Source organism: Pongo pygmaeus, chromosome 12 (assembly GCF_028885625.2).
Source record: "Pongo pygmaeus isolate AG05252 chromosome 12, NHGRI_mPonPyg2-v2.0_pri, whole genome shotgun sequence".
Classification (NCBI taxonomy): domain Eukaryota; kingdom Metazoa; phylum Chordata; class Mammalia; order Primates; family Hominidae; genus Pongo; species Pongo pygmaeus.
Window position 1 is genome coordinate 110,920,011 of NC_072385.2, and position 14,583 is coordinate 110,934,593.

Here is a 14,583-nt window from a genome sequence, read left to right on the forward strand (position 1 = left end):
CTGGGACTGGTTAATATCCTTTGTCTTCACCTCATCTTTTTGGCTGTGACTGACTCCCTCTAAATCAAACCTTTGCCACCTCGTCCTTCTTATCTCCCCTTTCTCTTCCTTCCTTTGTCCTATTTTAGATACAGTGGGGCAGCAGGTCAGGTCTCACACCAGGGTGGGAGTCAGGGACCAGAAAGCTAGGGCCAGAGCTGCCACCGGTCTTCAGCTCCTGCATCTGCAAAATGAGGGTTGAGGGCTGTTCTCTACGGACTCTTTAAAGCCCGATGTTCTAGGAATTTCCAGAGCAGTGAGCTACCCAGCTGAGTCAGAGTCCAGAGGTGCGGTTTCACGGCTGTTTCTTCCTTGTTGTGACTTCTGCCACCACTATCAGTCCGGCAGCTCCCCAACCTGCATCCCCAGCACAGATTCCCTTCCTGAGCCGTGGGACCTCATATCCCACTGCTCCCTCTATGTCCCTAGGAGGTGCTTTAAAATCAGCATGTCCGAAAAGAAAATCATTATATTGCATACCATTCTGATTCTGTTGCCAGCATGCGTGTGCATAGCACACTCACATTCATACACTTCTGATCATGTGACTTTCTGTTTAAAACCACTCCACCAGGATAAAATCCCCAGAAAACAAGGCTTGGCGTGGCACAGGCCTTTATTGACCTGACCCCAGACTCATCTCTCTTGTCTTTCCACCTCCCCAGACATCATACTCTAGTCAACCCTAACTACTGTACACACCATGATGTTTCACACCTCTGTGTGTTAGCATGGGTTGTTTCTCTTGTATAGAGGATCATTTCCCCCTGTGTTTTACTGAGGAACTCCTTTTCATTCATCAAAACTCAGCTTATCACCTCTACCATGAAGTCATCCTGGACATCACTCGTCCCAGTTAATCACTCAATCATCTTTGCCATCCTTGACCTGGTGAGTACAGTCTTTATACCATTTATCAATTAGTTATAATATATTTATCAATTTGTTATAATTGGATAGTTGTAAAGGATATTAACCAGGCCCAGTTCAGGCAGTTTACAGGTGTGTGGGCACCCCATCTGCTATAGATCTTTTGGTCCTAGATTTCTATAGCACAACGCTTATCACTTATTAAGTGCTAAAGTTTCTGATTTTTGTAAACTGAACTGAAATGAATCCCAATTACTGACCTGTGGGACTCCCAGCCCTTTGACATCTTGGTCCTGCCCAAAGTCAGGAGTACATTTCCAGAGGGCTCTGCAGTGGGAAATAGCGGTGGGAGTCTGCGTGTATTCAGCTGGATGCATGCCCTATGTTAGGTGTTTTCCCTTTTGCAGGCTGGAGTGAGCCCTTGAGCTGACCCAGAAGTTCTGAGTATTTGTCACCCAGTATTGATGACCATGTATTTTGCCTCCTCTCTTTATGCCTAAAGATGAAGGAAGAATATAAGCTCATGTTACAAAGAGTATTTCCCTGGTTTATCAGCTCTCCCCCTCTCAGCTTGAGCTCAGAATGATTTCTTAGTTCTCAGCTTTTCTTCCTCTGATCAAAGTGCCTGAGGCAGTGAGCACCGGGAGGGCAGGAGCATTTCTGGCTGAGCCCAATGCTCCCCTCTTCTGGGCTGTTTTAGGAAGCTGTGGCCCAGTGTTCTCTGGTCAGACAAGCATGGCTTGGCTGTGGAAGGGTCTCCAAAGGCTCGTGGGTCCCAGGTGCCCTGGATTTTGGAGGCAGCTGCCCTGCCTCCACTGGGAGAAGATTAAAGCCCCCTTTGCCTTTTTTCGTCCCTCCCTTTCCCACTCTGTTCACTCAATCGCTCTTTTCTCTCCAATGAATTAAATGCAGAAAATCCATGAGCAGGATTTCTCTCTTCAAAGGACCAAATAACCTTCTTTCTATTCCCCCTAAATTTTTTTCCAAACTGCAAAAAGAAAACATGCAAACAGACTTCAAGTTAAAGGTGAGAGAAAGAAAGAAAAGTTGAAGCAAAGTAATTTTAACTTGAGAAGTAGAGCAGTTTAAACCCAGAAAAAAAATGTACACTCAGCAATATAGTCCTTTCCTACAAATTAATTAACCCAAAGTACTTGTTTAATTAGTGTGAGGGGTAGGGAATTGAGTAGCTAACCATGTCTCTCACCCAGTTTAGAATTATGTTCACAAAAGAATTTCTTCTTCTTTTCCTGAAAGGGATGAGAACATTGCCCTCATTGGTCTGGAATCAGCAGGTACCTCATGGCTGGAGGTGTATTTTCAGGTGGGTTGGGCCTTTGAAGAGGTGGCTTTTCCTATGGACCCCTCTGACTCCCCACCTGTGGGCATGACACAGGTGGCCTGGCTGCCACAGTGTCAGGGCAGAGGCTGCTTAGCCCCGCTCCAGAGAAACAGAGCTCTAAGGCTCCTGGCTCCTCAGTCCTTCCCACTCCTCTCTTCCTACTCCTGTGCTGCATATAAACTTTTCTTTTTTTTTCAGATGGAGTCTCACTCTGTCGCTCAGGCTGGAGTGTAGTGGTGCAATCTCAGCTTATTGCAACCTCTGCCTCCTGGGTTCGAGCGATTCTCCTGCCTCAGCTTCCCCAGTAGCAGGGACTACGGGACTACAGGTGCATGCCATTATGCTTGGCTAATTTTTGTATTTTTAGTAGAGACAGGGTGTCACCATGTTGGCCAGGCTGGTCTGGAGCTCCTGACCTCAGGTGATCACCCGCCTTGGCCTTCCAAAATGCTGGGATTACAGGCATGAGCCACTGCACTCGGCCTGCATATAAACTTTTTGAGTTTCCTGCTTTTGACACTAGCGTGGATATTGATCACTTCTAGCGGCATTAGGAGAACTCAAGTCCAAGTGCTCAGAGACCTACAGTGCAGCTTAAGACCCTGTCACAGGAGTCTTTGGGGTGGGGGCATGCACAGGAGTTATAGAGAGTAGGGGAGGGATGAGTTCTCAACCAATGCTTTCCTTTTTTCCATAGACTCCTTTGGCATCTGGTGAGGCCTGTGGATTCATTCTCAGAATCACATTTTTAAATGCACATAATAAAATACATAGAGTTGCAAAGGAAGTTAATTATATTGAAATACAGTTATCAAAAATATGAATAAAACAAGTATGTGGTACAGTCATATGTGTGCTTCTTTATCAAGTCATTACAAAGCAAGATCTATTTGGAGGTCTAATAACTGTCATATGCTTGAAAAAATCCTTAACAATCATAATATATTAAAAAATCTGATTTCTACTTTGGCAAATCATAGATATTGCTAAAACTGTGGTTTATTGCCTACATTCATAATTGAAGGAAATGCTAGAGTTCAGTGAGAAGGTTGTGAAAATAAAGAGAGCCTTTTTTTCTCATCAAGGTTCCTTGGACCTCCGAATTCTTTTCATGGATCTTTTGGTGAGTCTTTGCTGATGAATAAGTGGGTTCCTTATGAATGTAACTGAACCTTTGTGTCTTCTACTGAATTCTTCTATAATTTACTTGGGCAGTCTTTGCCACTCTTTGTTGGTTTCTTGAAGTCATTGAGGCCTGTGTTGTTAAGGGATTGAAAAAGGATGAAGAGAATAGGAATGGAGTGAGAACCCCCAGTATACCAGGTGCAAGACAAAAAGTACTAAGTTGTTGGGCTGTGCTGTGTGGAAAGAAGGCTGAGAGCTTGCGTATGGGGCCAAGGAATGATACAGGAGCACTGAATGCCCCATGCCTCCCAGAAGGGAAAGTGTGGCTTCTTAAGACATAAATTGGCCAAGTCACATGGTGAGAGGGAAGAACCTTAGGGGAGAGGCAGGGTGCAGGCATGTGGGGTGGGGCATATCGGAAGGTAAAGGAGGTGGTGGAAGGTGGGCTACTGGAACACAAAAACCACCAGACCTGAACTTGAGCCCCTTTGGGCTGTAGGGACAGGGTAGGGCCTCTTTCAAGCTCACCAGGATGCTACACCATGATTGGTGTTGCAAGTATATGGATTGTCAGGTACACCTGGCTGGACACTGTGAGTTCTTGCTCTTTCACGTGTTCTCCATGAGCGAGGTGTCAGTGTCATCATGTGTACTTAGAACATTTTCACCCACTGCCCATTTCCTTCCCAGACAGCCCCTCCCAGCTTCTCCTAAGCAGCAGATTCAAGCATCATAAATACACATCTGTAAGCCAGCTGCTCATATGCCCCCTCATTAGTGCCCTTGATCGCTAATAATCTCAGAGCAGAAAAATGGTTTTATCTTTCTTAGTTGCTATTCAGAGGGCTGGGGGTGGGTGATTGAACTTCTCTGCTTGAGAAAGAAAAGTTGCTCTAGGTAAGATTTAATTTTACTAAAGAAAATTCTCAAAATGACTTTTTCCCCTTAAGTTAATATTTTTTGTCCTTGAAAACAGAACCCACACAATACAGGCAGTCAGTTCCCTAAAGTCTTTGTTCTCTAACAAAGACTTAGAGCTGAGTGCAGGCAGAGGCATGGAATCCTCACTTTCTCCCTTTTAACACGAAGCTCAGGCTTTTTCAAGACATCAGGCCAAACCCTAATGACCAAGTGACCATCAGAAGCTTTGTGGTGAGAGATTAGATACAATTCCAGGTAAACTGGAGCCCACAGGCCCTGTTTTTCCTAATGAAGTGTGTGTGTGTGTGTGTGTGTGTGTGTGTGTGCGCGCGCATGTATGTAAGAGCTGACCTTGTACTTTTTAAACCATAGCCAAAGATGCAGAAGAGCTTATTTTTTCTTTGGGGACTGTATTGCTTTTTTCTCCAGGAAATATTTGCTGGTGTTTCCTATTCATAGCACTGTACTAGGCACTGTTGTCAGGAGGGAAGGCAAATGTCAGAGTAAATCAGATTCAGGTGCTGCCACCAGGAAGCAAAGTGTGACATGGGAGGTAAGATGAGAGTGTCTGGGTTACTGCACGAGGAGGGGGCTGAGAAAATTCCATATGAGAGGTGCCAGAAGAAGGCCACCAAGGTGACCTTGAGAACTGTGGCCCAGTTGACAATTTAAAATTACCAACGATGAAGAGAATATTGCAGTGCCTCACTGGGAGAAATGGAAAAGCAGGTCAGGCAGGGTTTTCTTAAATGCTAATTACACAGAGTCTCAAAACATAAGGGACACATGCGGGTTTATTCTTTGTCCTTTGAACCTCATTGATGTCAAAGCACTATGTCAAAGCACTTTCATGCGTGTTGTTTTATTAGCACTTTGTGATAAAACTATGACATAGCATGAATTATTATTCCCATCTGAGAGCAAAAGGAGTACAAGGCCAGAGACATGAATGCCTTTGTACTCTGCCTGAGGATTGTCATTGCCAAATGATAACTTGGGCAGGAAGAGGGAAAAGATATCACACGTAGGTGCCTGGGGATCTTGATATAAGAGTTTAGATCCCAATTTCTCAGGCTGTGAGCTCTTGTCTGCCTTTGTTCTGTAGGAGTGGGAAGAGAGCCTGCTTCAAATGGATTGGAGTGTGTCCATCTCTAGCACACCATGTTCACTGAATGTCTGATGAACAGGGTCAAGGTGGAACTGAAGACGGTGGGGGAAACCTGTGAAGGTCTTCTCCTAAGAAGGAAGATAAATACAAAATGATCTTTGGTGCCTGTTGGTGTCTGGTCCCTTCCCCCCTAATTCTAGTCTTTTTAATTCCTACCCAGGTGTTAGGTGATCATGTCTGAAGCAGTGACTCCTGGGGATTATTTATCTTTCACTTTGGATGTCTGATCAGAATAAAGCACCCATCTTAAAGCCAAAAAGTGATAATGATGGAAAACGGGCCATGGTGTGATAGAGGCAGCAACGCTTTCACCTGTTTGTAAAACACTGAAAAAAATAGTGGCTCCTGCATCTTAACTATCCCTTATTCTGGGTATTAGTCTTTTGTTATTTATTTATTTTGTTGTTTTCCATTTTATTCCTTGAATGGATGAGATGTAGTTTACAAAGATAGTTGGATGATGGCAAGATGACATAAAAGACTCCAAAACATGAGGCAGAGGGAAAGTAAGAATAGGAAAGATGAATGGAATCAGGTGTGAAGTGGGTTCAAAAAGTGCATCCCTTAGGGTCTTGCATAATTGCTAGAGATGGGATGTATTGATTGCAGTGGAAGCTTCCCAACAGCCTAGGCCGAGAGGGAAGCACAATAGTTACAGGAATCACAGTGTCATTAAACAAAAACAAGCAGGAGCTAGAAGCGGGGTGGGGGACATTACTGTTTTAGAGTCAGAGGCCTGAGAGAAGGCTATCTGAACTTCTTGAAAAGAGACTACATCCAGTCTCCATGCTATCCTCAGCAGGACACTGATATAAAATCCTCCCTACCCTTCCATGCACCCAGAGTTTCCTTTCCTGCCTCTATTTAGACTGAGGGCTTATCTCTAGCTATTCTAAAGCTATTGTGCAGCATACAATGCTTCCCAGATACTCAGCATTCAGATAAACTGGCTTAACCTGGGGTCAGTTTAAATGATTTAGATCAATGCATTTTTGTGCAGAACTACTGTGAGTTCACCAAAGCCTGTCTCCTTTCCCTCCTCAACACTTACCATGAGTGCTTTTCCCAGCCTTCCTTGCAACTGGGTGTGGCCTTGAGACTGAATGTGGGCAGAAGTGGTTGGAAAGTAAATGTGTTCTCTCTAAAACCCCTTTCCCTATCTGCTGTCTGGAAGGAAAAGGATATCAGGACCCACAGGAGGGTGGAGTCACAGGAAAGAAGAAGCCTGGGCTCCTGGAGGCCCGGGGGAAGGACACAGAGCTGGAAAACCTTAATTGGACTGTGATGTACAGGAGAAACTAACTTCCATTGTGTTAAGCAACTGGGAATTCAGTATTTATCTGTTAGAACAGCTAGCATTACCTTAACGAATACAATTCCCTGTTGGGAAATGCTCCCTAAACACAATTCCTCTCAATCAAGAGGAATTGAAAGGTTTGAGTGGCACCAAGTTCAAGGTTATGTTCCCTGACAACTAGCAGGTGTGCAAATATTCTCTGTTGCAGGAAAGTGGGGAGGTGTAGAGCCTCATGTTTTAACAGTCCCCCAAGGTGGGAGTAAGAATTAACATACTCTTGTCAAAATTGTGTCACCTTACAAGAACTCCTGCCTGAATAGAAAGCTCTTATATCTCCGTTTGGAGATAAGCCAGGATGTACCTGTGGGTAAGGCCAAGATTCTCTTCAGAAAGTCATTTTGGATCTACCTGAACACATGGGACAATGATAACCAAGGCCACACAGATTTATACGGTGAAATCTGCTCTAATAATTTTTGCCTGAAAGAAAATGTCAAACAGCTGTAACCCTATGACTGTCGTGCCCTTAAGAACAAAACAAAACTTGCACGGTTTACCTGTCCAAGTCCCCTTCTTTTTTATTTTAAAACTATTTTATTGGCCAGGCGTGGTGGCTCACATCTGTAATCCCAGCACTTTGGGAGGTTGAGGTGGGCAGATCACGAGGTCAGGAGATCGAGACCATCCTGGCTAACACGGTGAAACCCCGTTTCCACTAAAAATACCTAGCCGGGCGTGGTGGTGGGCGCCTGTAGTCCCAGCTACTTGGGAGGCTGAGGCAGGAGAATGGCGTGAACTTGGGAGGTGGAGTTTGCAGTGAGCCTAGATCGCGCCACTGCACTCCAACCTGGGCAACAGAGCGAGACTCTGTCTCAAAAAACAACAACAACAACAACAACAAAACTACTTTATTGAGGCATGGTTGACATGTAAGGAACTATATGTATATTTAATGTATACAACTTGATGAGTTTGGGAATAAGTGTCCATCCATAAAACCATCACCCTCCTCAAGGCCACAGACATACCCATCACCTCCCAAGTCTTCCATGCCCCCTTTGCTATTATTATTATTATTATTATTATTATTATTATTTGTGGTAAGAACACTTAACATAAGATCTACCCTCTTAGCAAGTTTTAAGAATACAGTACAGTGTCGTGATCTATAAGCTGTATATGGTATAGTAGATCTCCAGAAACTGTACCCTTTGACCATCCTATCCCCATTTCCCATTTCCTCTCCCCCAACCTCCTGGCAACCACCCTTCTACTACTGCTGTATGTTTGACTAATTTAGATTCCATATATAAGTGACATCATGCAGTATTTGTCTTTCCGTGCCTGGCTTATTTCACTTCACACAATGTACTACAGGTCCCTCCGTGTTATTACACATGGCAGGATTTTCTTCTTTTTTAAGGTTGAATAATATTTTATTGTATACGTATACTGCACTTTATGTAACCATTTATCCGTCAATGGACACTCAGGTGGTGTCCATTTCTTGACTATTGTGAATAATGCTGCAATGAACATGGGAGTGTGGTTATGTCTTTGAGATTCTAATGCTGATTTAAATTCCTTTGAATAAATATCAAGAAGAAGGCTGAGGCCTCATATTTCCAGATTTCAAATTACATTACAAAGCTAAAGTAATCAAAACTGTATAGTGCTTGTATAAATATAGACACATAGACCAATGGGACAAAATAAAGAGCCAAGAAATAAATCTATGCATGTAAGGTTAACTGATTTTCAACAAGAGCACCAAGAATACAAACTGGTGAAAGAATAGTTTCTTCAATAAATGGTGTTGGGAAAACAGGATCTCCACATGCAAAAGAGTGAAATTGGATCCTTATAACATACACAAAAATGAACTCAAAATGGACTCAAGACTTAAATGTAACACCTGAAAACATAAAACCTCTAGAAGAAAACACAGGAGAAAAGCTCTGTGACAGTGGTCTTGGAAATACGTTTTTGGATATAACACCATGAACACAGGCAACGAAAGCCAAAATAAACAAGCAGAGTTGTGTCAAACTAGGAAGCTTCTGTATAGCAAAGGAAACAATTGGCAAAATGAAAAAAAACTACAGAGTGGCAGAAAATATTTGCAAACTATATATCTGATAAGGGGTTAATATCCAAAATGTGTAAGGAACTCATACAACTCAATAGCAAAAAACCAACTAAACGAAATAAGTTAAGTCATTAAAAAATGGGCAAAGGACCTCAACAGCCATTACTCCAAAAAAGACATGCATCAGTGATCAGGGAAATATAAATAAAAACCACAATGGATATCTCCTCATGCCTATGAAGATGGCTATTATTAAAAAAACAAGAAGATAAGCACTGGCAAGGATGTGTAGAAAAGGGAACCTGGTACACTGTCGATGGGAATGCAAATTGGTACGGCTATTATGGACAACAGTACAGAGGTTCCTCAACGTTAAAAATAGAGTCACCATATGATCCAGCAATACCATTTCTGGGTATTTATTCAAGTCCCATTCTTATCCTGGGCTTTAGTTTCTAAGCATGATGAATGTTAAATGCATGTGACGGGCCGGAATTGCAATTCTACAATCTATGTGTATGATGCCAAACAAACTCTAAAATACTTATATGTCATGTCTATCGTAAACACAATTCTGTTCCCATTGCTCTTGCAAGGTTATAAGCACAAGAGCACCAGGTAAAATCACAGAACAGGCACTTCCAGCTGCCACGCCCACTATACAAAGTGAGATGGCTATAATATTCATGGCCGAGGTCCTGGTGGGGAGCCTGTGGAGAAATGCTTCTCCTGGAATAACACTGTGGGCACACAGTTGTGCTTAATGACCATTGATGGGTCATGATGGGCCCTTCTGTCATCATCACGATAAGTGTTAAGGGAGGCTTCAGGTTTGTGAGCCTTGCTAGTGTGCAGGGCTACTTTGCTTCTGATGAGGGCTTGTCTCTGAGTCATCTGCAGAGCTTGGTGATCTGCCCAGGAATGAGCTCATATATTCTGCAGATTCCAGGGAACAGACAAGAGCAACAGCATTGAAAGAACCAAGCGAAGGTACCGGGTAGAGTCTCTGATGCTGGGCCAGCCCTTCTGCAGTGTGGCCTGGGCAGTGGATGTCCTCGCCAATGGACACAGCTATCTTTAGTTTCAAACTTCACCCTGACTGCGCAGGACCTGAACTTTTGTCCTTAGAGGAGGTAAAGCCAAACTCTGGCTAAAGATTGAGAAATTCACAATAAAGAATCCCAGATCTGATTTTTTCCCCCCTCATTTGAACTTTCAAGCATGGTCATAAATCATCCTGGATTTTTCTTCCACAGTCTGCCCTCTTCTGGGAAGGTTTTAAGATGGGGCAGGATTGTGAGTGGATGCTTCCTTACTATAGAGATTGGATGGCTGGGATAACTGGGATCCGGGGTTCGTGGGGCCTGTTGTCCAAAGTACCTTTTACCTAAGTTCAGGGCTGTGACCTGGGGTGGGTGTACTTTCCTCTTTCATGCCTTGCTGATTATCCATTCTCCTCAGGTGCAGGACCCTGAAGAAGGCATCCATGTCCAATTATGAGCATGCACTATTATCTCATTAGTAAGCACACAAATCACCCAGGCATCTTCGAACCAGCAGTTCCTTCCCGAGTCAACAGGTCTGGGCCGAGGCCTGAGACTGCATGTCTAACCAACTGTCAGGGGATGCTGATGTTGCTCCAAGGACTACAAACTGCATAGAAAGGGCCCAGGGGATCGTGCATAGAGTGATGTTTGGACAAGGCGTAAGTCCCCACAGCTCACCAGCACCTGCAGTGGGGGGAGGAGGGGTCTGTGGCGAGAAGGGGCTGCAATTGGTCTAAGTGAGAAGAGAGCATCCAGGAGAATGGCTGTCTGGGGCCTGTGGAACATATCCCTGGTGGGCTTCCTTCCACTGACCTTGGCTTTGTGCTTTTGTGCCTTTGCTTTTACAAGTTTGGAAGGGCCTCATTGTACCCTGTGATTGAGCTAGGTATTTAAGCGATCTGGGAATATAAGCAAGCTGGCAAAAGGCACCTGATGGAAAAGCCTGCCCCGGGGCAGAGGAGCTGCTATGCATTGTTTGCTCCCTGATGGGCATCTCAGGTCAAAGCCCAGCTCATTCTTGTCCTCTCCTCCTCCAGGGATGTTAAGGAGGGGGATACTTCCACTCTTGGAGAGGCTTGGCTCTTTGCATCCTGACATGTGCATGTTTTCCATTTTATAGGAAGAAATGCGTCTTGGCTGAAGGCCCATGTTTTGTCCCAGCACATCCTTTTTACCAAAAGAGCCATCCCTGGGGCTGCCAAGAGTGTTTTCGAGAAAGCCATCCAACAGTACTTTGGATGTGGGAGCATGGCCTGACCATAGACGTGGCCTTCCCCATGCCATGAACCATCCGTCAGACAGCCTGGCACATACTGTTGATGTCTTTATTTTTACCCCCAAATGTAAAGCTGGATTCTTTTATTCTTTTTTGTTCTTTTTTCCAGCTGGGAAAACTCCTGTCAGTGGATGCAGTGTCCTTTCCAGATTCAATATTATGCAAACTGCATATCGGCAAATGGAGTAAACAAATATGTCCATGAAGTTTCTGGATGCACAGAGAGAGGGGCTGTACCAATACACAGACACAGACCTGCCAATCTGCATGGGAATGGCTGAGCACCCTTGGCCAGCCCCGTGGCCATCTCCACTGCCATCTCTCTCCTCTGCAACATGTCTGAGCACCTGAGATAATGGGCCATTCTGCTGCCCAGCAGCAGAGGACAAGAGGTGGCACACAGATCTAGGGGTGGCTGTAGGTTAAATTGGAGCTGTCAATGGCTGGGTCTGGGGGGTCCTTTCAGGGAATGAGAGTGAAGTTGCCCCAGCCAGTCCTGCACCTGCTGTAGGACTGACCCTCTCCCCTTCAGCCCCACCCACAACTATCAGGCTCCTCAACCACAGGCAAGGCTGTGGGCATTTGTGCTTTTCAGCTCTGTCTTCCCTGCCTGTCAGGTATGGACAGGAGGCATTACCCATACTGAGTCTTCCTGGTAGAGAGAATTTGGCCCAGTCCCTTTCTCATCACAGACTTCAATTTCCAGGCATAGGGAGAGTTAAAGTGTGTGTGACGGACCAAGGCTGGCTTTAGTCCTGCAGTTCTGCAAAGTGTAGGACACTTCTGCACTGTGCTAATCACAACATGCTCCTGTTGCAATAACCCTGGGAGATTAAGTACTTTTTAAAAATTTCCCTTCTAAGCACATGAGAAAACAGATTTAAAAGGATAAGCGTGGGTTTTTTTGAAAGGTGGGCAGCAAATAATTGGCAAAGCTAGCGTTTAGACCTGGGGCTGTCTTTTAACAAAAATCTCATACTTACTTTTTTTGCAAAATGGTACCATGTTTCCCCAAACACCCCTGCATTCGGAAAACAAACTAACAAACAAACAAACAAACCAAAAAGGGACAAGGACATCTAAAAGGTCCCTCTTCAAAGCCTGAAATGAAATGTTTATCTATCTGTCCTCCACATTGCACCTCTTCTACCCTGGCTGGCTTGACAGATTTTTCTTGCAGCTTCTGTCCCCTTTGTTTGTGACAGGGGATCTGCCTGCTTTCTTACATGTTTGTTTCTATGGACAGATAGAAATCAGCATGTCCTCTGCTGGTCTATAGTGGGGCAACAGGGCCTTCTCACCATCACCTACCTTGTGGGATCTAGCTTTGCAGAAGCTGTCACTCAAGTAGACTGGCTTCAGTCACTATCAAACGTATTTGAAGTCTCAGAATTACGGAAACAAATATTTGCAGCCATGCTAGCTGGGCCCCTGATAAATAGGCATGTTTGTCTTTATTGTTTTGGAAGCGTGATGAATTTTGAGATGTCAAGAGAAAATGTCCCCAGACTCAATTTCACATCCCAATCAGTGTCCTGTCCCTGGCGCCCAAGGTGTGTGTTGCGGAGCAGATGGTTGTGTTGGGGGGAGACAAGACTGAGATGAAAATGCATAACCCCCTTGCGTGGGCAGCTCTGAAGAGTCTCCAGCAGCTCTCGCAGGGGAAATGCTGGGATGGGAGGTTAGATAGGCCACAGGAGGAACAACTGAGACCAAAGCTTTATGTATTTAGTGGATAGGCATCTTATTGTGGAGGCTATTGAGGAATTGGATGTCTGTGATCTGATTTTTAGCACCTAGCAAGTATTTGATATTTCATATAGGTCTTTGATTATTAAATTGTAAATAGTTTTAGATCTTTCCCCTTTCCAGAATTTCACCACCTCCATTCTTTTTGAAAGTGGGGACATCAATCAACTAAAATATTCTTTGGCCAATCACTGTGCCCACTCGATGTTCAGCTCCAAAGCCAATAAAATCTTTCAAGAATACCCCAGATAATACACGTTGAGTATTATTGTCAGGCTGGCTTATTTGAGTCTCCCTCTTTCACCCTAAGACATCTAAAAGAGATGATAGGGACTATCCACGAAGTTATACCAATGAAATTATTTACCAAGAAGCAACACTAGTGAAGTGATGAATGGGTGCATTTGGAAAACTTATTTTCCCCACCATATTGCCAAAACTTCTAATCTTTTGCAGGTCTTATCTGGCTTTCCATGCCAGAATATATGTTGAATATACTTGTACCTCATATTGCCATGCTTGTCCCTTGGAGATGGCTTTTCAATTATTTTTCCATGTCTCTCCCATCCATGGACAACGTGGCAAACAATGAGGTGACCCTCCATGATCCCCAGCTTCTGTTCACATCCTGTATAGTCCCTTCCCTTGAGTGTGGGCAGGACCTGTGACTTGCCTCTAACCAAGAGAATATGGCAAATGGATGAGGTGTCACTCCCAGGATTACATTGCATTTTATGAGACTCCTTCTTGCTAGCAGATTTAACTAGAAACTCTCCTTGCTGGCTTGATGGAATAAGTGGTCATGTTGGAAAAGCCCACAAAGGGCTCTATGAATGGTGAGGGCCTCTAGTTACTGACGGCAGCCTCAAACCATTAGCCAACAAGAATCTGGGGCCCTCAGTCCAAAAACACAAGGGAAAATGATTCTGCCATCAACCAGAACAAGCTTGGAGGCAGAATCTTCCCCAGCTAAGCTTCCAGAAGAGATCTCAGCCTGACAGATACCTCAGTTGCACTTTATGAGACCCTGAGAAGAGAACTCAGCTGAGCAGACCCACAGACACTTTGAGATGATAAATGTGTGCTTTGTAAAGCCACTGAATTTAAGATAATTTGTTGTGCAATAACAGAAAAGATACATAACACTCAGGAGTTCCTGGTCATGTGCATTGTATGAAGGGCTCAGTGCTGTTACTCTGAAATCCTCCTGTGTGTCATCTGAAGCTTATTCTCTGTGTGCTCTTGAAAATGAAAACTAGGTAACTTGCTAGAGGAAAACAACAAATACTGCTGGATTTGAGGTTTATAGTTGTTAATGCCTGTGTCTATAGGCTGCCATGTCCCTTCAGAATTCCAGGTCTGAATGCCTGTGAATGCATCTTTACTTGGTGGTTCCACCTCAAATGAAAAAGATCCCAAACAGAACTTCTCATCATTCAAATCTGCTGCTTCTTCATCACTTTAAGCTTTAGGAAATGACACCCCTCCTCTCTGAACCTGAATCCCCAGTCTCCCCGACTTCCCATAGCCAACTGTTCCCTGGGCCCTTGCCCAGAAAAAAATGGTTCTGGGTGATTCCTGTCCCCATGTCTAGAGTAGAAAAACACCACAAAGTTCCCATGAGTTGGGGCCTTTGTAAATTGTCCCACTGGGTTTCTATG

General features: G+C 44.3%; 1 long non-coding RNA gene across 1 annotated transcript in view; it reads left to right on the top strand.

Moving 5' to 3' along the window:
* The window catches only part of LOC129030306 (uncharacterized), a 180,332-nt gene extending 177,233 nt beyond the window's left edge, over positions 1 to 3,099 (top strand). Inside the window, exons 6-9 of the long non-coding RNA XR_008500613.1 lie at positions 822 to 930; positions 2,167 to 2,233; positions 2,450 to 2,579; positions 2,949 to 3,099. This is a non-coding gene — a long non-coding RNA (uncharacterized LOC129030306). The remainder of the gene's footprint in view (positions 1 to 821; positions 931 to 2,166; positions 2,234 to 2,449; positions 2,580 to 2,948) is intronic.
* The last annotated feature ends 11,484 nt before the right edge of the window (positions 3,100 to 14,583 follow it).